The following is a 23,870-nucleotide window of genomic DNA, read 5'->3' on the forward strand; positions in this document are numbered from 1 at the left end:
CAAAGTAACCCAAAACAACTGGATATATTACTTTTAAGGTAACTCAAACAGAAGTATATTTTCTGTGTACTTTTTAATGCCAGCCCTGAAAATTAAATGCCTAGATCTTTCCTGGTAGAATAGACACTAGTCTATTGTTTCTTTTGTGTTTTGTTCCAGAACATTGTATCCTTTTAAATGAAATACACTAAAAAACACTGTAATATTAGAGTGTTTAAAAAAAGAAAAAGAAGCAAAATGGCAATGGAAAATTTCAAGCCTACACACAGGGACTACACACTCAGAATCAAAGTTTCTTAAAGAAAAAAAAATGAAAAAGATAAGAGTAAGAAGTTTTCTTCAGAATGGTACAGTGTGTGCATCCCAGTCACATGGAAAATTGTCTTAGACTGGAAGCTACTTATGACAAACACGAAGACTTCTGCTTAAATGCCAAAAGATTCTGCCAATCTCCCCACAGTAGCGCGGTTAGCTGACAGACAGATGTTAAACAAAGCTCTCTCACTCTGTGACTTCCTGTTGATATGCTTCATAAAACACCTTTCTTCCTAAAACAAAAGACCAAGAAAAACCTGGAAGACTTCTTTGCAATTCATATAGGAGGATGCCATCAGTCCTAATCCCAGCTCCTTGAGGCTGTTTGTCCTTCAACTTTCAAACTATACAATATACAGCTTAATAAGAGGACTTTTGCTTCTGCAAATGCAAGTCACCAGTAAATCAGTGAACTAGATAATTGCCTGTATTTTGAGAGAAATTAGAAACATTCACTAAGGATTTCTGTAGCAAGATCCCATTTCAAAAAAATGTTTGAGAAGTGTGGCAAAATAATTTTCATCAATGATTTTAATTAAACCTCTAAAATTTTTGTTTCTTCGTTGTTGTTAGGTGAATAGATAGCTGCTTGGAGGCCAAAACTGTTCTATTTGTTTGTTTCCTTTAGATTGAGGTATAATGGACATAGAACATTATATTAGTTTCAGGGGTATAATATAAGAATTCAGTATTTTTATAATTGCCAAATTATCACAAGTCTAGTTAACATCTGTCACCCTACAAAGTTACAAAATTTTTCTTGTGATAACTTTTAAGATTTATTCTTTTAACAGCTTTCAAATATGCAATATCGTATTAACTATATTCCCCACCCTGTACATTGCATTTGCATTACCGATTTATTTTCTAACTGGAAATTTGTACCTTTTGACCCCCTGTACCCACTTTGTCTAGCCCCCATCCCCACTCCTACTGCTGGCAACCACCAATCAGTGCTCTGTAGCCAGAGCTCTTTTTTTTGTTGTTAAAGTCCACATATAAGTGAGATTATACAGTATTTGCCTTTCCCTGTCTGACTTACTTCACTTAGCATAAGGCCTTCACAATTCATCCATGTTGTTGAAATGGCAAGATTTCCTTCTATGTCTGAATAATATACACCACACCTTTATCCATTGATTTATCAATGAACACTTAGGTTGTTTTCATACCTCGGCCATTGTAACTAATGCTACAGTAAACATAGGTGTGCATATATCTTTTCAAATCAGTGTTTTCATTTTCTTCAGATAAATACCCAGAAGTAGAATTGCTATTTTAAACGTTTTTGAAGAACCTCCTCTGTTCTCTGTAGTAGCTGCACCAATTTATATTCCCCCAAGCGGTGCACAGGGGTTCCATTTTCTTTACATCCTCGCTAACACTTGTTCTTTCTTGTCTTTTTGGTAATAGCCATTCTAACAGGTGTGAGGTTATCTCGTTGTGGCTTTGATTTGCATTTCCCTGATGATTAGTGTTGTTGAGCATCTTTTCATGTACCTCTTGGCCATCTGTATGTCATCTTTGGAAAAATGTCTGTTCAGATATTCTCATTTTTAATTGGATTGTTCTCTTGCTGTTGAATTGTATGTGTTCTTTATATATCAGAAACTCTTCTTGTAAGTACTGTGGCTATGAGATTTCTCAGAAAGCCCCATGAACCCTGCTTGGTGCTGGTACTTTCCGCTTCCCATCACATATGGCCCTCTCAAGAATGTCCAATTTACTCAGTGTTTTATGGGTCTCTACTTTGAATGTGATGTCACAGGAGAGCCTAGGAACTGTTTTTCTCCCATCTTACCTGGGGAAGGTAAAGTTGTGTAGCAAATTCTATTTTTAGCCAAGTGCAAAGGAAAAATAATTTTCTCATCCTCAACAAGGAAACCATCTGGATGGAGGATGGAGGGAGTGACGAGGAAAGCTGTACTCCCTTCCTCGTGGAGTTTGGAGCCCCATTGCATTGAGGCCTGTAAGAGGAGCCCTGATGTGTCACTTGCTTCCCACACATCCCCAAATGGTTTTCTTAAATTTGCAAAGCAGACATCTTTCATTTTCTTTTCCAAGAAATGAAGTTTTAAAGGTCAACTATATTAGAGAGAATTTAAGGGTTCTTGAGTAGCTGCTTCTTGAAAGAAGAAAAGCAGTCTTGTATTTTTGTCTTTGAAAATACATTTCTTCTAGTTTCTTAAGTCTTCTATATCTCAAATGCTTGACTTCTGAGCAAACCTAAGGCTAACAGGGACCAGGCTAGTTAAACATTAGAATGTGTGGAAATACTCCTGCTTTCTTTATATTACCGATTTTTCTCAGCAAATGCTGTAAATTTCTCATAGAAAAGAAAAAAGCAATAGGAGAAAGATTACCTAGAAAATCTTCAATTAATTTTTATAAAATCCCCTATTTGGTAAAAGACTTACTGGCACAATTCCTATTTGAAAAATTTAGTGGGGAGCATCAGAATTGGAAAAGTAAATAAAATATTTCAGTAGAGTCAGAGGCAAATAATCTGTATTCCTTAACTATGTGAAGCAGGATTAAAGCAAAAATTGGAGTTGAGGTTGAAGTAATTGATCTATACCCTTGTGATACCACTATTGAATATTAATCATATTTTTCCAGGATTTAAGATTTAAATTTCCAGGATTTAAGATTGTCTCATCACCAAGAAGACTAAAATGAAAAGCTAGCAATAATGCAAAGTCCAAGCTACTCTTTCTCTCTTTACTTACTACCCCAAATCTTACATAAATGCTTACTCTCACTGCAGTCACTCTCTGCTCAGCTTCTCGCTCACCTTACAACTTTGTAACCTGAACTCTTCCTCAGTCACTGTGAAGACCACAAGGACACTGCTTGATACACAGGACCAATGCCTTCCTAAATTGCCCATCCAGAGTCTCACCCTAGAAAACCCCAAACTTCAAGGATAAGAGCAGAATTGAGGTCCCCCCAAAAAGTAAAGGGGAAGTAGAGAATCTCAGTTTATTAAAGCAAGTTGAGAAGAGCAGTCCTTCCTATCCCATCCCTTTCACACAACCCCAAGAAAGGCAATCACTACTATGAACCAAGCTCTTGAAATTTTATTGGCCACTATGGTAATTGGTTGAATTTTGTAAACTAAGGGGTAAAAAATCCGGTGTTCATGAGGATGATCTCTCTTCTCTCTCTTTTCTAGTGCAATTGCTGAAAGGATGATGGAGAAAAAAAGGATAGAGGGAGTTGTTTTTCCTTTGAGAAGCTGAGCTATTTTGTTGTATATCTTTCTCTCCTCCTCTCTTCGTCCTCCCCGTCCCCCCTTGCTACTCTCTGACTCCCAAACTACCTCCAAAATAGAATGGCTCTTGGAGGTTTGCTCTCCACCTGGGGGAGGAATACTCTGTCTAATTTGCATTCCCTCCCTGTGTGTTTGTTGGTTGGTTGGCTTTGAGAAGGCAAACGAGTTAACTTGGGCAAATCTGTTTCACTAGGGAATAGAATATCTGTTTCACTAGATAGAGCCCCAGCCTGGAATAACAACATTCTGTGCATACTTCTCCCCATGATTATTTTTCTCTTGGGGACTTCATGTAGAAATGTTTGTTGATCTAGAACAAGCCTAAATAGTGGAACAATTTTAATTTTAGCTTTCACGTGATGATATTTATACCTGATCCTTGTTTTGAGCTATCTTTAATGTGCTATTTTTCATAAATATTATTCCAACCTACCAACATTATTTGACTCTTGCATAGGAGCAAAATACTGAATTAGGTTTGAGAGAATATGAAATAATGCTACCTCTAATGAAATGATAACCTAGTTTGGAGGATTAAACATATAGATCAATAAATAAAATAGTAATAATAACTAGACTGAGAGTAGAAAACAAAACCTGAAAACATTACAGTCATCTGAGGAAGAGATTTTTTTTTTCCATTTAGGGTTATTAAAGGAAGTTTTCATTAAAAAGGGTGGAATTTGAGCAGAGTCTTGATGAATTACTGAAATGCTAGTAGTGGAGTTTACACTAATGGTTATTCCTTATGATGAGAATGACAGAAGAAAGGCAGGAAAAATTGGAAAATTATAGATACCTCAAACTAAAGAGTCAATTTGTGTGAATACTTAATACAGTGGTAAGAATTATAACTTAATACTTAGAATGGAATCAGATGAATCTGAGATAATCTGAGCTCTTTGCAATTTATTCTGAAGGAAAAGAGGGTCTACTCATGGTTTTGGAACAGGGATTCAAGTTAATGACACAGAATGGTTCATTTGGTAATGATATGCTTGATACTTCTTCCCAGACCAAGCCCACATCTTCTCTGTCCATTAAAAGAGTCCCCTATTTACCCTTAAACATGTCAATACTATAGTGTTCTAGAGTGTTTTCAACTTAACATACAATGGACCATGCCCTGTCCAAACCCTTTAATGGCTCCTTGATGCTTATGGGATAAAGGGAACATGATTTCATATGACTTCCCAGACCCTCCATGCCTGGGACGCTGCCTCTGCCTCAGAGTAATGTTCTGCCATTCTCCACATGAAGAGTATATGATATCATTGGATGAGAAGCTGAAGAAGACATTAAAATGTGAAAACTGATATAAGTAAATGTAATACAAGGAAGGGAAATTGCACTTGACTTTATCCAGTGACTCAGAAAATGGGGGTAATAATTTAAAAAGCAAAACCAGAAGAAAGCTGAATTGAGAAAGAGAGAATCATTTTGCATTTCTACTTGTTGGGTATGAGAAACTTGCAAAATTACCGGGTAAAAACTTCCTTCGTGGGGTTGATAGTTGGGGCCCAGAACTCAGTTGTGAGCAAAAGTAGATCTAAAAATTGAATTTTGATAATGTTAGGCATTATGGTGAAAGTGGAAGCCACACAGATTATGAAAATTGACAAGGAAATTGTGGAGAAAGAAAGTGGTACCAAAGATCCTTTTGACATTTTATAATGTGCACAATTAGTAAGTGGGTGTAAGAGGCACCTAGAACAAGAGACTGTAATAAATGTCTCCTTCTCATGAGAACAGAGACTTTATTTCAATCCTGCTGTATTTCTGCTCCTGTAACAGAGCTTGGCACATGGGAGAATTTTAATAGGTCTTTGTTAAAATAGCTGAATAAAACATAAAGGCATAAACTCACACGGTACTGAGACATTTTCTTGTAGTGAGCATTTTAGTATTTGGAAATGGAGAAAAATAAGTGAGGTATTCAGGACTCTGGATGGAGGAGTTCTTAGGAGCGTTCAGACCCATTGCTGAAAAGATATGTCTAGAAACCCAACTAAGTTACGAGGCAAGTAATGCTAGAAGGGGATTTAGGCTTGGAGAAAAAGGAGAGTGAGGGACCTGAGACCACAAGGAGAGGAGACACTAGTGTTTTGTAAGCATGAAGAATTGGGAGAGGGAGCATTGTGGAGATTGTAGTAAGGGACAAGAAATTTTAAATTCAAGATCCTGTCTTAGCTCCTTTCTTCTCTCCTTCCGTGATTTATTTTCTGTCCACCCCCATGACTTCAGTTGTCATCCAAATGAAATATACTGAGTGCCTGGCTCAAAGGAAGAATTCAGTGAAATTTGGCTATCACCTTTTCTGTATTATTATTTGTTTATATACAAAGGCTTTGCACACAAGTTTTCTAACTTCCTTAAATAGCTCCAGATTTATCATTCCAATGCTGACCTCAGACATCTCAGATTTAACTTGTTCAAAATACAATTTATCAGTACTTTTCCAAGGAAAAGCTTTTGTTCTTTCCTGTGCCACAGTAAAGTGCATTGTAAACCCAGTCTTACCAGTTAAAACAGAATCATCAATTACCATTTCCTTTTGGTCATGGTCACATCCAGCCATCACGTCCTACTAATTTCCATTCAGAAATATCTCTAGAAGTCGACTTCCAGTCATCCATACTGCTACCTCACTAGTTTAGGCACCCATCATTACTCCCCTAACCTATTAGAGCAGCCTTCTGTTCCGCTCCTCAGCTGTTTATACGTCTAGACTGTTCCCCACACTGTTGTCATTGCTGTTTTTCTAAAACTAGAATCATGTCACCAGCATTGAAGATATCTGCTGGCTCCTGATTGGCCTCAGGATAAAAACATCCATTCTTTTGCTATGCACTACTCCTTGTGCTGGAGGCCTGGGGTACCATGATGAGTAAGACAGTTGCAATCTACCTTCTTCTCCTGGCTCCCATTACTTCTTCATGATCATCTTCAAGCAACTCATCGCCATGTTCTCTTTTCCTTCCATACGGAGTTATTACCATCTAAGAGTATTCTGGGCTTTTCCACAATTTCTCCTTCTGTACGTGCTGATCCCATCATCTAGGAAATAATACCTACCAACATTCAAATGAAAAACCTCTCAAATGCCATTCTTTCTCTGAAACGTGCGTATGTCCATGGCCAAGATATTTCCTCTTACCTGTCCTAGGACTCTGCTTATGCTTCTATTATAGTACTTATCATGTTTGTCTTTCTCTTTTTCCTTTACTGTGACTTCCTGTAAACATTTGTATACCTAAAGCATAATACAGTGCTGACACATCGTATACACTGAATGAGTGTGAAGCAGTACTGAGAGGCATTTGAGTATTCTGGGGATGCGGTGAAGTCAAAGAAAGGTACAAGCACAGATCTTGCAGGGAAACAAACCTAATTTGAATTCTTAAGTCAATAATTTTTTGTTGTAGAACAAGAGCAATCATTCAACAGCCTTTTTTAAAAGAAACTTACTATAATGGAAAATTTCAAGCAATACCCAGAATCAAAGAGCATAACATTATGAACCTCCGTCACGTACTCATCACCTGTTGTCAGTTATTACCAACATGTCTAATCTTTTCATCTATACCCGGTCTGTTTTCCCCCTCTCCTTCTGAACTATTCTGATGCAAGTCCCAAACTTCATCAACTTTAATCCATAAATAATTTATCACGTATCACTGAAAGATGTGTTCTCTATTTTATAAGAACTTATAACATCTCAAAAATTTCTTAGTGTCATCATTCAGTCCAAATTTTCCCAGTTATTTCTAAATAAGCAAGTGTTCTTTAAATAGCTAGTTTTGGGGAATCAGAATCCCAATTTCCACATTTCTTGTATTGATATGTCCTTTAAGTATCCTGTGGTAATTTTCCTCTTTACTTCCTCCCTGATATTGCTGTTAAAGAAACCAGTTTCTTGTTCCTTATAGAGCAGGGCTTCTCAAATATTAATGTGCCTATGAATCACCTTAGAATCTTGTTAAAATGCAGATTCTGAGTCAGTAGGTCTGGGTTGAGGCCTGAGAGTCTGCATTTCTAACAAGCTCCCTCCCACCTAGTGCCAGAGCTTTACAGGCCGCACTTGCAAATGTGACTGTAGAGCATCTTACATTCAGGATTTTGCTAATTTCATCTTCATGATGTCATTTGCCTTGTTCCTCTGTACTTTGTGATATCCTGTAAACTGACAGTTGTATCTAGAATTATGGTTCCCAAACTTGGCTACACAATTGCATCACCAAGGAACTTTACAAAATCTTCATGTCCAAGTCATACTCCAGACAAGATATTAAGCATAAAAGTCCTCTTTTATTGACCAGTTTGTAGAACAATGAGTTATTTCCCTATCATCTTCCAAAAGCTTTTATTTAAATATACTTTAAATATATTAATATATTTGTATCTATGCATCTATATGTACATATAAAATCAGAATTCTTAATAGAAGAAGAATTATATATTTTGTAACATGTGTTGATGAATCATTTAAACGTAAAATAGGTTGTTTGTGGTGGTGGTGGTTTTTTCTTCTTTTGTCTTTGCTTTTGTTCTCTTTGTAAGAGCTGTGAAAGCATAAGCGTCTCAGTGAAAATGTGCCATCAGTAGCAGTAGGTACACCTTAACACCTGGCACTGACATCTCTGCCAGAGTCTGACCTTCCCATTCCCGGGCTTCTGCCTCTCCAGCTGCAAGTACGGTTGTCCCCTCTGAATCCTGGGGGCCCCGAGTGGTTCCAGAGCAGTTGCTCTTCACTGCAGCTCTCAGGATAAGGAGGTTATTTTCCATGTGCCCAAAGCTTTCCTCGCCCCTTTCTTCTTTTGGACTAAGTATAGACTTTTATCAGACAGGAAAATTCTTTTATCTTCTAAAACACTGCTGCTTTCAGTCCTGCATAATTCTTTGAGACAAGGAAGTAGAGGGTCTTGCTCACTGGCTAGGAATAGACGAGAGGAGGGAAAATTGTGGAGAACAAAATTAGCTAAAAAAATTTATTTTCTATCATTTATTGTCATTGATAAGAGTATTTTGTTTACATAGCTTTAAAGAGAGCATTTACATTAAAACCCAGCATTAAACTTTACTTTATGGGAATGTGGATGGTTAAACATATGTGTGAGCCACTGAAAATTTACAGTTACTGAAAACTTAGAGATAGTATTTTCTTATGTGTATTTGTCCATAGTAGGGCAAAGATTTTAATCTACAGTCTGTCTAGTAATCAGAGAGGTAGTGTTTAAGCAATGTGCTTCAAATAAAAATAATACCCTTGAATGTAATAATCAACTTCAAATGGGTTTTTTCTTTCTGTAATTTTACAGAATGGGATTTTAAACATAAAACTTATACAAGATCAGGGTACTTTGGAACATTTGTGTAAACTAATTCTGATTTTCAAACCCAGAGGCTTAAAATATAATGAAAACTAAAGATATTGCCAGAAAATGAACTATACTATATGGTTAGCTGAAGGCTAAATTTGTTTTCAACTGCTGCTGTTGAATTTATATCTGTTATTCTCTCACCATGATATCATGAAATATATTGAAGAGTGGGTACTTTAAAAGTGGTATTATAATTATTACAATTAGCATAACACTTCATAAGTTACAAAATATAGTGAATGTATATATGCTTATACACCAATTCAAAAACTCATTCAATCCTTACAATACCCCTGGGAGACAGGTGCTACTGTCCTGATACTTTTATTGAGATAGAAACTGAGGCTCAGAAGAATAAAGGCTCATAGCTGGAAATCAGTCTCTTGGAAACTAGAGCTCAGGTTTTCTGATTGCAGATCTTGGTGTGCATTTATTTTTTTTATGCATAGACTAGATCCAGATGAGATCTGATCTGAGAGGCCTAACTAGGTTTAGAACTAGTCATATCTCTGATTAAATAATCAAGTGATTTGCTAATGATGTATAACATACATAATGTACATTTAGATATCACACTTAAAAACTTAAAGTATCTTTACTGCTTTAATCTTATTTTAGTCTTCCAAGAAACCTGAGTTAATAACTTCAACACCCAACTAACAGATGAATAAACAGAGGTCTAATGAAGTTATGGAACTCATCTAAAATTATTAAAAGTTTCATTCTTTCTGATATTCCAAGGTAACTCTTTCCACTGAAACCACTTCATTTGTAAATACTTATCAAGCCTAAAATTTACTAACAAAATCTGATTTAGTTACCTTTAATCATTTTAAGAATATAGAGCTGTTTAAACTTCTATGGGGGAAAATATGCATATGAGAAAGTAGATTTTTCTTTTATAAAGGAAAAAACCCCAAACCCTACCTATGTCCGCAATTTGTAATAATACAAAATTTGCCACACTGCTTTATGTGTACTGCTACTAACCTTTACCCTACTCATTGATTTAATCCTTTAGCCCAACATTTAGTCATAAAGCAAATTATGAAATAAACATTTGGTGCAAATGAGAACAAACATCATTTGTTTCCAAGGGTAAGTCTATTGACCTGCTTACAAACTACCCTCTGAGAAACATCATACATCAAGACTTTGACTGTTATCAACGTTATACTTCCAGAATTTTCTTTCTCAGACGGACTGGGCACAGAGAAACTGAGCATGTGCAGATGAGTCCCGAGGGCCTCAGGAGCCACACAGTTGTGCAAAGCTCTTTTCTTGAAGTGAGTTGGGCTGAATTAGAAAGCTTTATTTAGGTCCTTCTATGAGATGATTCAGGAGGGAAGTAGTTTTCAGCCCAATTACCACCAGCTGAGATGGGAAATCTGTCTTGATACCTCCATCCTCTTTGGATATCTGAAGCTTAATGGAAATTGGGGAGGAGGGCTCTGATATTTAAAAACCAAACTACTCAGCTAGGTCTCACACTAAGCTTTTAGGCACTTCTGATAGAAGAAAGTAACACCATTGCTCAGAGTGACACCAGAGATTCAATGTGAATCAAATGTGTTCTGATGATTCTGAAAGTCTGCTGGAAGCTTTAGACAGCCCATCAGCAAGTTGGCCATGTGACTAACCAGAGGTGACTTCAGAACTGCCAGTTTCCCAAACAAGGAAGCCTTCCAAAGAGCCATATGCCACTAGAAGTGTCTGTCACAATTTAGCATCTGAATGTAATGCTTGCTTTCCAGCTTAAAGAAACGGTAAAATGCTTTAGCTTCCTACTGGAATTCTCTCTGCATTCAATTAAATTATGTTATTTAGTGACCAGAGGGTACAATAACTAGTTATGGATATAAAAAACAAATTATAAGTCACTAGGAAACAGGATCCTAAACTTCAGAAGTACATAACCTTGTTGAAATATAGCAGTGTTACGGTATTTAACTGCTCTAAACCTTCCTAGTCCTTCAAGGTCTTAATTCCTGAATAATGAAACCCAGGCATAAGAATGGTACTAAACTATCATGTATACAGGTACGACATAAATATGTTTGTGTTCCCAGGGCTGTTTGCATGTTAACAGAGACCAAGAAACCTTAAGTCAAAATAATGATGCTCTAGGGAATTACTTTCAGGTACCAGTGAACAGGAGGGAGAAGTATATTTCAGGGCCCTGGGCACTGTTCAGCATCCCAGAAATCATATGACACGAACAGATGACTTACTCCAGCTATATGTAAATTTGGCCCCCGAATTGGGACTACCATGGTCTGCTTGCCTATAAAGCAATAATAATAATATGATAGGATATTTTAGAGCTGTACATTATTTGTTAATACATCATTTTATTTAATCTTCTTAACAACCTTGAGTTATGCAGAGCACTTAGTTTCCCTCCACCCCTCCATTTTTTTTAAAGGAAAAAGGCAGGCTCAGGAGGTCTAGATTAATTTCAGATAAATGACAAGCCTTATGAATTAAAATGAACTTCTGGGCTGAAAAAGCTGAGCACTCATTGGTTATGGTAGTGTATCCCAGAGGTATGCTTGTCTCTCATAAAAGGAACATTTTTATTGAGTGGAAAGTGAAAATGGTAGCCATTGCTACATTGGAAAGTGCTATGAGCATGAAATGTAGGGTAAAGCAAGTATAGAGAACAGAAAAAAAAAAAGTGAAAGGAATTAGAAAAACTAAAGGAAATAATGAAAGGAAAAATGAAACAAAAGGAAATAATAAAAAATGTCCCCAGCTATTCTAATGCATGTTTCTATTATTAGGAAAGGGAAGAAGCTTGCTTGTGATCTTCATATTTAAAGATGTTTACCGACCTACTCTCAGTGAGATGTAGACTTTACATTGTGAAAATTGTCTTCCAAAACAAGCAAAAAAAACCCCAAAAGAACCAAACCTCACATTCTTAACAAAAACACCTAGGCAGAGACAGAGACATCCACAAAGCGGTTTCTCCATGCACACATCAAGTTGTTGCTTAAGGCTCAAGCCTGTGGACTGGATCCCATTAACTCCATTTTATAATATACTCTGTTGACCACCATTGAGATGTATCCACTACGCAAATAAAATTGGGAGAAAAGAGGAACTTTCAGAATAGTTAGAAAAGTACTTGAAAGCAAGGATTAGGACTAGAATACTGAGCAGGGTGAATAAAGAGTCGGAGTACTCAGAGGTCTTTCAGTACTTTCTGGTATTTTACTTCCTACCTAGTTCTCGACCATATTCCTATGTACATATGGTAAATAATTTGCCATATTTGTAAATGTAAAATGTTACTAGATTAAGTCGTATTTTTAAGCCTTGATAACACTATAATATTGTGGAGGAGAGATTAAAACATTGAGGTTTCCATTCCATTTTTCCAATGTGCTTTTAGGAAAGCTCAAATAGGTAGCATCACTAGGAATCATGTCAATATGCTTCATGCAGGTTGAACAGAATGTATCTAAACATGAGGAAAAAGATACATTGGGAAATTGTGTCACATTAGCTAAGATGAAATCCTCCAATTTTTACCTCCATACCTATCTAAGATTTGGGGTAAACTTTAGGCCTCCATTAAAGGATAACCTAATTGGTTAACACAATTATCGATGTAGCTGATGTTCTGTTGCTCATGCCAGACTCTTAAAGGAATAATGAGATTAGTTTAAGACAGGAATAAAAGGAGTTCTGAAGGTTAATGAAACCAAGGGTAGCAAAGAAGGAAGATGTCAGTTCTGGCACACCAGCTGTGTATTTCGAGTACAGGAGCATCTGTCTCCTGTCTGTAGGCCTATTACTATTAAATTTGTCAAAGCAACAGCACCTAATGGAGCTTTATTTTTGTTTTTCTCCAATAGAAGCGTGTTTCTTTGAAAAAGGTTGACAGAGGATTCTTAAGTTCATGGAAACCTTGTACTTTAAAAACCTGGTTTCCTTTATACATCCTACCCTTAGACCTTTTGTTTATTGCCTTCACCAAGTCTGACTACAAAATCTGAGTATGGATGTTTAGGGAAAACCCATTGAGAGTACCATCTATAAGGGACTACTCAAATAGAGAAGAAGTAGAAGCCCAGCATGAGCAGGTTATGAGATTCTTGAGGGCCGAGAAAGACAGCATAGCCAGAGGGAGAATCTCAATTAAAGTCAATGAGGAAACCAAATATCGCCACAGAGGAAGAACTGAGGATTGGGAACCAGGTACCTGAGCTTCCTTTACCAAATAGAAACGTGCCCCCATCAACACTGGGACACAGTCCTGTTCCCTTCAACACTGGTAATGGTGTGCTAGGACAGATCAGTTCTTTGCAATTAATCCCCTCTGTTACTGACTTGCTGATTAAAAATTCCAGTATACTCTGTGTACTGCTTAAATTAAGCACCGTCTTTGTAACAGATAAATCCTGAAATATTAGAGGCTTAAGCTAATAGCTATGGTGGAATTGGCTATCTGTCCAGAAAAAATGTTGACTCTCTTTCCTTGGAGTAGAGTTTTTGCGGGGAAGCAACTGTCCAGTTGAGAGCTTGATTTTACAGCCCCATGGAATCAAGGGAAGGGGGCATCTGACTAAGTTTGGACCAATCCTGGTAGAAGTGACTTATCTCACTTCTGGGCATATCCCCTAGTTAGGGGACCAGCTCACATATGCAATATACTCTCTAACTTCCCTTCTCAACAACCTGTCGAGGTCAGGGAAAATGGAAACTATGTATAGAAGATGGCAAACTTCTTTCAGCTGAATTTCTAAGTGGAGTAGCCACCTGTAACATTTGAGGTTTATGAAATTTGCAAACTGACCAATTCTTGATCTCTCTCGTTGATCTAATGCCTGCTAAATTGTCTATTCTATTTTCATCCTCCTTCCTAAGAGCTACAGACAAGAGATTGGCTGGCTGCTTTCCAAATTATTATGTGTGACAGTTTGACTCAGTGTTTCGTCGCTGCGTAACATGGGTCAACAGCTTTCCAAACACCAGTATCAGTTTCCTTGTTACCCAATACCCAACTACTAAGCCAGTGCCACTTGCTTTAGTTTTGGGGTTCTTTTAATGATACCACACCACTTCTGATACCAGTTTCTTTATCAGTATAAACACTAGAAGTGGAGTCTTAGGGTTAACACAGTAACACAGTATCTCACTCAAATAAATGCCAAGTGACAGCAGAGAAAGCGAGAGTTCTATTTGACACAGTCATTCAAGGACCCAGGCTGACAAAGGTTTTGCTATCTTCATGTGGTTTCCAGGTCACCTTGGGAATCAACATTCAAGCCCAGACATGGCGAGTGGTAAGATAGTGCATGTGGAGGGTATACGGAATGTGTCAATGGCCAGGCCTGAAAGTACATTACCAGCCCTACCTAGACGCAAGGGACATGTGTAGAAGAGAAGTCTTGGAAACAGTTCCTGGCTGGGCAGCAACTGCTCAAACGCCACTACACCATAGTCAAGACCTGGTCATCCCTGCCATATTTTTTGGCTATCCCAATAAAAACATCAATAACAACAGCAAAACCACAATAATTAGAATAATAAAAGTAACCACTTACTGAACATCTACATGCCAGCCTTTTATAAAGATCTATTTTAATCCTCACATGTATCTTTTAACATAGCTAATATTACCTATTAAAAAAAAAAAGAAAAGAAAAAAAGAAACTGAGGGGGCTTTGCAATTTGGCCAAGCTTCTACTGTGTTACTATCAAACTCACATTTTAAACTCAGCTTTTCTTAGGCCAAAATGTGTGATCTTTCTGCACTATACCTGCCTGTACCTTATCTAACAATAATTTAGAAGCTCTGGTTAATAGGATGGTCAGAACTGAAAATAGAAATAATAAGTATAACTTATAGAAATTAAAAGGCAAGTGTGTCTTATTTTTCATGTGATATGCATATGCCTAAAATATTCAATAGAAAAATGTCATAAACAAATTCAATAGCTTTCCTATATATTAGAAAAAATTGCTATTTTAGTGATTAGAATTTAAATGAAAATATTTTGTAAGGCAGTTCTTTCACCCTGACTATATTTAGAAAGTTATTCTAAGCCAAAAAAAAAAAAAGTACAGAAAAGACATTAATTACATGATGTTTTCTAGCTTTATTTATACAAGTGAAAGACAGGAGGTAACATAAATAGTAATACCAAATGCATAAACATCCTCTTGATGTAATCTCACACAACTCTAAAACTTGATCATATTCACTGAAAATACTATAATATATAAAATGCATATGTTACAACAAATTTTAAAAAGTATACTAGTATCCTCTTTATATAACATTAATCAAAACAAAGCATAATGTATAGAAAACCAGGATACACACCAAGAATTAATTGTGGCTATTTTTATGTGAAGGGAAATTGATTGCTTTTTTCTTTATTTCTTTAATTGGGTATTTTTTTTCTCACAAATCTCTTGCATGGATGAATTTTATAGTGGAAAATATCTGACCTTTTATTTCAATGAGTGTGGCAGGAAATTATATTTGTAGAAGTAAGAGTGATTAATGCACTTATCATCTGCAATCAGCACTCTGGGTATAACACCTTCCATGACCTACTCAGTAAATGCACAATCATAAATGTCTATGATGTGCTAAGTAGCTCCTTAAACCCTATCAAAGTATGTAGCCCTGAATATTTCACTTTAAACTAGTTCTGTTACTTTTTCTTATATAGAAAATTAAAGTTCTGAACTCTTAAAATATTATAGTTGTACATCATGTGTACATTCATCATCCTTATCATTGTCATCATGTAGATATTTAACGTAGATACTCAGAAGATCTATATATGTTGTTCCAGACTAGCCCCCTACCTAATCCAAAGACTTCTGATATGCTTTATGTTTGATGAACTATTGTAGATAACTTTTGCTGAGCAGTCTCATCTAAATCTTCTTTGGCCAATTTATTCTAAAGGAAGGGCAGAATTACATATTTTTATAGTAAAATATGTGCCTAATTGAAGGACTGCAACACCGTTACTCATTTTAAGAATCCTTATCCCATGAACCACTATGCATTTATATCTGATTTTGATACTTTATAACTTAATTACCTCCTCCATATTGGAGAAGGCCTTGGTAAGAGAAACTAATTTCAAAGTGCTGTGAGATCCTGACCATTTGTCCCCCAAATTTTCTGTTTCCACCATCTCTTTAAATAAATTGTTATAGATCAAGTTCCTAATTCACGTCTTGTTTTAGTCAAACTCTTTTCTTCAATCCTGATATCATCATCAAAAGAACAAGTCAGATCCTCTCTAGCAAAGGAACTAAATTTTTATTTGGCATATCAAAAACTGAACTATGATTCTCCCTATTGTCAATGTACAATGGTTCAATTCACTCCTCCACTAAAAATTCATACTTATTTGTGTTTTTTCTCGAATCCAAACATCTCATGTGCCAATCCCTTCTGGAAATCTTCCCCGACCCTGTAGGCTGAGTCAGCTGCCCCTTCTCAGGGTTCTAGTGACGCCCATGCTTCTGCCAGTAGTGCGGAAGCTCCGTTACTTTAAATAAATTGTAAATTAATATATGACTAAAACGCAGGCCTCTCAACATGGTTTCTACCTAAACCATTTATTGACTCAGACATAAGTCACATAGGAAGGAAAATGGCCATTACATTAGATTCATGAAAATCCTAGCATCTAAGATCATGTCTATCTATATGATCCTCTGAAAAGTGTTACTGTGACTAAGACCACATAACCAATTTGTAGTGTCTGTACTCATCGAGAAAGCAATCAGTCCCAAGGCCTCTAAGCTTTAAATGTCTGGTACCCAGTAATGTACTCCCATTATTTCCTCATCAAGCTTGTCAAACATGACTAAATCACCTCTACGTACAAAGCTCTTGAGTCCTAAACTCAGGCCATAGGAATTATACATGCGAAATAGACAAACTGTAGAGTCATGGAACATGAGACAACTGCCACATCTGTGAGAATGAGAGCGGTTAAGACTCAAAGATGATCGTTATTGGTCCTTTTGTTCTTTGCTGATTTGAAGCATCTTGAGGTCTCTAGTCTTCTCCTTTCCCTGTTCAGGGGAGGAGATGGAGAGGAATAGGGGGAAGGGACCTCAAATTAAGCTAAAGGCTGGCTTCAGGTCCATGAAAGAGGTCTTCCACAGGAGCAATGGCCAATGAGAAGAGGTTGGATAAATATCATCTGATCAGACTCTTGTGTTCTCTAAAAATGTTAACAGTGTAATGACTACAATAAAGGGTGTATTCTCAGGGCTTGTTTACCAGAATTATCGATGAACTAACCTTGGAAGTACTCCATTTTGGCACAAAAGGGGTGCGATTCCTTTAACATGAAGTATATCAGAGAAGACAAGGACCCCCTGAGTCATCCAGACACTCTGAGGAACCTTTCAGTGTGCCCTAATGCTTCTTTCTCTGGCAGCTAGCCAGAGCACTGCATTTTCTGTCAGAATCTCTAACCCACTTAGCACTCTGTTTCTGGGCCTGGCCTTTTGTTTGTTTGCCTTAAGCCTGGACTTGATTTAGTTAGACAAGCAGCCCCAGCCAGATCTTGTCATTCAGTATCACTTCCTGACCCTTTTTATTTTATTAATGTCATTAATCTGTTCCTGACACCATGGAAAGAGTTTGTTAATGCTCATCTTCTGCATACATAAACATTTAAAATTCCAAGATAAATTTAAAACAGTTCAGGTTGGATTTCACAATATTTAAATGTATTTAATGCTCACATGACAAGCTTGCAATTTAAAAGAAATGTATGGAGAGCCTTTTTCTAAGGCCAAGAAGCCTGAAAGAAGACTGGGAGTCATATGTATTTGAACAAGGATTGCCCTTGGAGCTAGGAGAGTCAGATCTGGGTCCCAGCTCTCTCAAAAGCTTATCGTGTCATCTCAGGCAAGTTAAATCATCTAACCTTTCAACTTGAATTTCTCGTCTTTCCAACTGGAGTGTTTGGACCAAGTAACCGCCATGTTCTGATCAACTTTTAAAATTTTACTAAATTATGTTATACCACCACCTGAATTATGAGCATCCAGACTTCACATAACTTAAAAACACAAATGTTTTTGTGTTTTTAAATGTGAACTACCCCTTTCACCACACACGTCACCCACACAAAAGTTGGAGGCTCTTGCTCTGAACAGAGACAATTGTAACTCACATGAAATGAGGCACTGGTGAATTTTCCAGTCTTACGCTTTTGCACACATTAATTCCTTACCTTTAAACGGTTGGATAATTGTTGCTTTTTTTTTTTAACAGAGTTGTTACAAAGATGCAATAAGATAATACATATTCTGGTGCTAGTATTTCTGGAGAGAGAATAGAATGAGTTTGATTTTTTGACATCTAGAAGGAAATAAAATTGCCTATAGGCCATTGACTATTATGTTTCAAGACATTGAGCTAGGTGTGAAATTGGTATTAGTTAAATAATTTGTCTGTTTATCTTCTTCATTCCCCTCCCTCCACTATTCTCCACCATCCCTAGTGTGCCTAAAAATTTGTCTGTAGCAGATCTCATACTCATAATTGAATTCTCTGTAGTATCTACAGCGTTTGCACCGTATTTAGCACATTGTAGGGCTTCATGTTTGACGGAAGTCACGGGAGTTTGACAATACCCAAGAAGAAATGGGTTATGAAGAAAAATTCTGGGGGCAGTTAGAGGGCTATTATAGTAATACAGTAGAAATGTTTATGACTTAGAAAATATTATTAGCAGTGAGGCTAGAGTGAGGTGGATGACATTGAGAGACATTTGCAAGGTAGAATCATCAGTACTAGGTGATTAAGTGGATGTGAGTAGAAGAGAGAGAAGAGTCTGCCAGGTTTTTAGCTTGAATTGGGTAGAAGATGGTGTCATTTACAGAGTGAGTAGAGGTTTTTTACATATTGAATCTGAGATGACTGTGAGCTATCCAAATGTCAAACAGATGGTTGGATATGCGAATCTTGAAATCAGAAGCAATGTGAGAGCTCTAGAAATACAGCACTCAGATTATAAGTGAAGTCCTGGAAGTGCATGGCATTCCATAGGCATTCCATACGTAGAGAATAAGAAGAGAATCTAGAAGAGGCTCTGGATATTTTCAAACATTTAATAGTAGCATTCAGAAGGAAGAATTGATAATGAGACCAAGGAATAGATGACAGAGATATTGGAACAAAATCTGGAGAGGTGATAGAGAGCAAGGGCAGAACATATTACTAAAAAAAGGAGTGATCAGCTGCATCAAATGAAACTGAGCTCTGAAATGATGAGTCCTTGGAGATACCCATTTGACTGAGTAACATGGAGCCCATTGGTGAACTCGGTAAGAGCAGTTCCAGTGGAATAGAAAGAGGGGAAGCTGAATTGAAACCTATAGAGAAGTGAACGAGGGATGAAGATGCTGAGACACTTAGCATAAACAACTTTTTGGTTATTTCTAAGTTTGACTGTTAATGAAAAAATAAACAGAGCAGTGAGGAGAAAAGACCATGGTGTGATAAGTGAGGGATAGTTTTTGTCTGTTTATTTGTTTTTAAATGTAGGTAAAATGTGATCATGTTAAAATGATAATTGGAAGGAGCTGATAGAAAGGTCAGGTTTGAAAATATGAGAAGCGGTAAGTGAAGCAGCACAGATTTTTAAAATTGAAGCATAGTTGATTTACAACGTTGTGCCAGTCTCTGCTGTACAGCAAAGTGACTCAGTTATACAGATATAGACATTCTTTTTTTATATTCTTTCCATTATGGTTTACCACAGGATAGTGAATATAGTTCCCTGTGCTATACATTAAGACCTTGTTGTTTATCCATTCTAAATGTAATAGTTTGTATCTACTCACCCCAAATTCCCAGTCCATCCCTCTCCCTTCCCCTCTCCCCCTTGGCAATCACAAGTCTGTTTTCTGTGTCTGTGAATCTGTTTCAGATTTGTAGATAGGTTCATTTGTGCCGAATTTTAGATTTTACATATAAATGATATCATATGGTATTTGTCTTTCTCTTTCTGACTTACTTTACTTAGTGTGATAATCTCTAGTTGCATCCATGTTGCTGCAAATAGCATTATTTTGTTCTTTTTTTATGACTGAATAGTATTCCATTGTATATGTATCACATCTTCTTTATCCATTCATCTGTTGATGGACATTTAGGTTGGAAACAACAAAGTTTTTGAGAGGGGAAACAACAAAGTTTTTGAGAGGACAAACAGATGGGATTCCAAACACAGGTAGAGGAGTTATTTCTTCCATTGTAAGTAGAAAGAAAGAAAAAAATTATAAAGATAAAGGAAGGGTTAGTAAATACAAATCAAGGTGGTACCCAATCAGTGGCATCAGTTGAGGGTGAGAAGGAGAATTCAGAGATTTGAGGAGAGTAGAGAAGTACAGAGTATTCACTGGACAGAATGAGAATGTTGTAGAAGAAGAAAAACCAAAGACATTCCATGAAGAAAAAGGAAACATCAGAAAAAGTAAGAGTGGAAGCAAGGGAAAGAAATCATTAAAGAAAATAGACACGGTTGTTGGGCAGAAGCCACTGCATCTCACTCCATTTCTCCACATGCTGCATCATTAACAGATCACTGCATTCCAGTTTTTCACTGTTCCCCATCACCCCATCTCTTCTAACTTTTCCAGTTAGCTCCGGAAGATATTTTACTATTTCTTGTTGGCTTGGATAGTTTCTCCTTTCTTTGTTCAATTCATAAGCCTAACTTTTACTGTAGTTATGGTTTGTAAACTGTAGTGTCATGCTAGTAAAAATACCTTCTTCAGGGAACAGGGCAATCATATTTTGAAATGAAATAGGCATAAGAAATCATGGCTGACCACCAGTTCCAAGCAAATTGTAGACTCAATTCCCCCATCTATCTCATTAGCCTCTTTAACTTGATTCTACTTTAGTTTAAGCTCCAATGAGTCAGGATGTTAAAACATTTTCAATGTACCATTTTCTTATATATTTGGAGATGAACTCCCTTATCAGATTTATGGTTTGTAAATATTTTCTCTCATTCTGTACATATTAGCATTCTCAAGTTCATTGTAGCACCATTCACAATAGCCAAGATCTAGCAACAACCTAGATGTCCATAGATGGATGAATGCATAAGGAAAATGTGGTATATACATACAATGGAATACGATCCAGCCTTTAAAAAGAGTGAAATTTTGCAATATGCAACAACATGGATGAATCTTTTTTTTTCTGTGATACACAGGCCTCTCACTGTTGTGGTCTCTCCAGTTGCGGAGCACAGGCTCAGCAGCCATGGCTCACAGGCCCAGCTGCTCCACGGCATGTGGGATCTTCCCGGACTGGGGCACAAACCCATGTCCCCTGCATCGGCAGGCGGACTCTAAACCACTGTGCCACCAGGGAAGCCCTATTTTTTAATTCTTTTTTTAAAGTTAATTTTTATTGGAATATAGTTGCTTTACAATATTGTGTTAGTTTTTACTGTACAGCAAAGTGAATCAGCTATACTTATACATATATCCCCTCTTTTTTTTTTTTATTTCCTTCCCATTTAGGTCACAACAGAGCATTGAGTAGATTTCCCTGAGCTATACAGTAAGTTCTCATTACTTATCTATTTTTTAATATAAATTTATTTATTTATTTATTTATGGCTGCATTGGGTCTTCGTTGCTTCACACAGGCTTTCTCTAGTTGCGGCAAGTGAGGGCTACTCTTCCTTGCAGTGCGCAGTGGCTTCTCACTGCGGTGGCTTCTCTTGTTGCAGAGCGCAGGCTCCAGGCGTGTGGGCTTCAGTAGTTGTGGCATGTGGGCTCAGTACTTGTGTCTTGCGGGATCTAGAGTGCAGGCTCAGTAGTTGTGACTCATGGGCTTAGTTGCTCCGCGGCATGTGGAATCTTCCCAGACCAGGGCTTGAACCCGTGTCCCCTGCATTGGCAGGCGGATTCTTAACCACTGCGCCACCAGGGAAGTCCCTAGTTATACATTTTATACATGGTATCAATAGTGTATATATGTTAGTCCCAGTATCTTGAGGACATTAGGCTAAGGGAAATAAGCCAGTCACAGTAAGACAAATACTGTGTGATTCCACTTAAATGAGGTTTCTAAAATAGTCAAATTAATAGAACCAAAGACTAGAATGGTGATTGCCAGGAGCTAGGGGTAGGGGGAAATGATGAGTTACCAATCACTGGGCATATAGTTTTAGTTCAGCAAGATGAATATGCTCTAGGGATCTGCTGTACAATATTGTACCTATAATCCACAATAATATGTTGTACACTTAATAATTTGTTAAGAGGTAAGATCTCATGTTAAGTATTCCTAATATGACTAAATTCTAACAATAAAATAAAACTTAAAGATATTTATACTATTTTCATATTAACAGTATTATAAATAATTTGCATAGTACAGAAAACCAAAAAGAAGAAAATAAAAATCACTCATCGCATCACTCTGAGATAATCCCAAATTACTTGATACTTAACCTACTGGTTCTTTATGGCACGCACACCCTTTATACCTTAAATAACACAATCCTAACAATATGGTTTTATTTTTTCTTAAAAATAACACGTTGCTACAGCTATATTTGGCATGAAATTAATCAATGTAAGTATGTTACATCTGTTTTAGGCACTGTAGATACAAAGGTTATCAAGACACAAACACCAGTAATGTCCAAATTGATAATGTATGAATAAAATATAATAAAAGAGGTATGAATAAAATAATGGAAAAGCAGATCTTTAATTCAAAAGAAGCATCACAGGGGAGGACGTACCCTTCTGAGATCTTTATAAGAATTAACAATCCTGTGAAAGAAGCATAATTATTTCCTTAATTTCATACATAAGAAAACAGATGTAGATTTCAAACGAAGTCACACTGCTAACATGTGATGTGGCCAGCATTTAAACACTGGTGGTCTAATGGCAGAGCCCATGCTCGTTTAATCACCAGGTGATGCTTTTCTTTTCACCAACAGGACTTTATTTAGCAGAAGGTAGGTACAAAGGCAAGACAATAAAAGTCCATGATCTACTCCAGGAAGAGCCAAATGTTTTCTCCAGTAGTAGTAGAGGGTCAGTGTAAGGTGATGGAAGAGATGAGACTGGAAAAGTGGTTGCAGATAGATTATAAAAAGCATTTAATGCCATGGTAAGGAATTTGGACTTTATTCTGTAAGCAATACGGGAGGCACTGAAGGATTTTAAGCAGAGGAAGACAAGTTTCTGTGTGGACTTCCAATTTATAATATTGGTATCACCAGTCTTAAAGTTAGAAATCACTTTTTAATTGTTTTCTTCACATCATTATATTTTAACTTTGCCCCTCTAAGTTATCAACAAGAACATTAACAGTAATAACAGCTTAGATGGAGCCAGAAAATCTGAACCTAACTCCATGGGGAAGTTGGGAAATGTTAGGACGGGTACTATGCACCTTTGTCTAGATATAAATGGTTTCAGAGCTTTTGCTCTGATGGCAGGACCATCTTCTTCCTGTTTCTTGTGTTGCCCAGGTAGCCTTGGTCTTACTGTAGAAGCTGAAGAAGGCACAGGTCAATGATCCATTAGCTTTAAAGATTAAGATGATAGAGATGATTAAGTAAAGGAGTGTACATGTACTATTGGAGAGAATAGTTCTGATGAGGGGATATCTTCTGGTTACTCTGCTACAGTCAGTTTTACTGCTTTATGACTCCAACAAATGCATTCTTTAACTTCATCTTCACTCCTTGAGGAAAACACAATGATTTTACTAGAACATATAATAAAATTTCAAATCAAGGATATAAATTTAAGATGTCATTTCCCAAACCTGAAACATTTTGCTTATCCACTTGGAAATCTGTCTTTTGGTTTTTCTGTGATATTAAATATCATATAGAAGCATTTTG

Source organism: Grampus griseus (assembly GCF_964374135.1).
Source record: "Grampus griseus genome assembly, chromosome: 11".
Classification (NCBI taxonomy): Eukaryota; Metazoa; Chordata; class Mammalia; order Artiodactyla; family Delphinidae; genus Grampus; species Grampus griseus.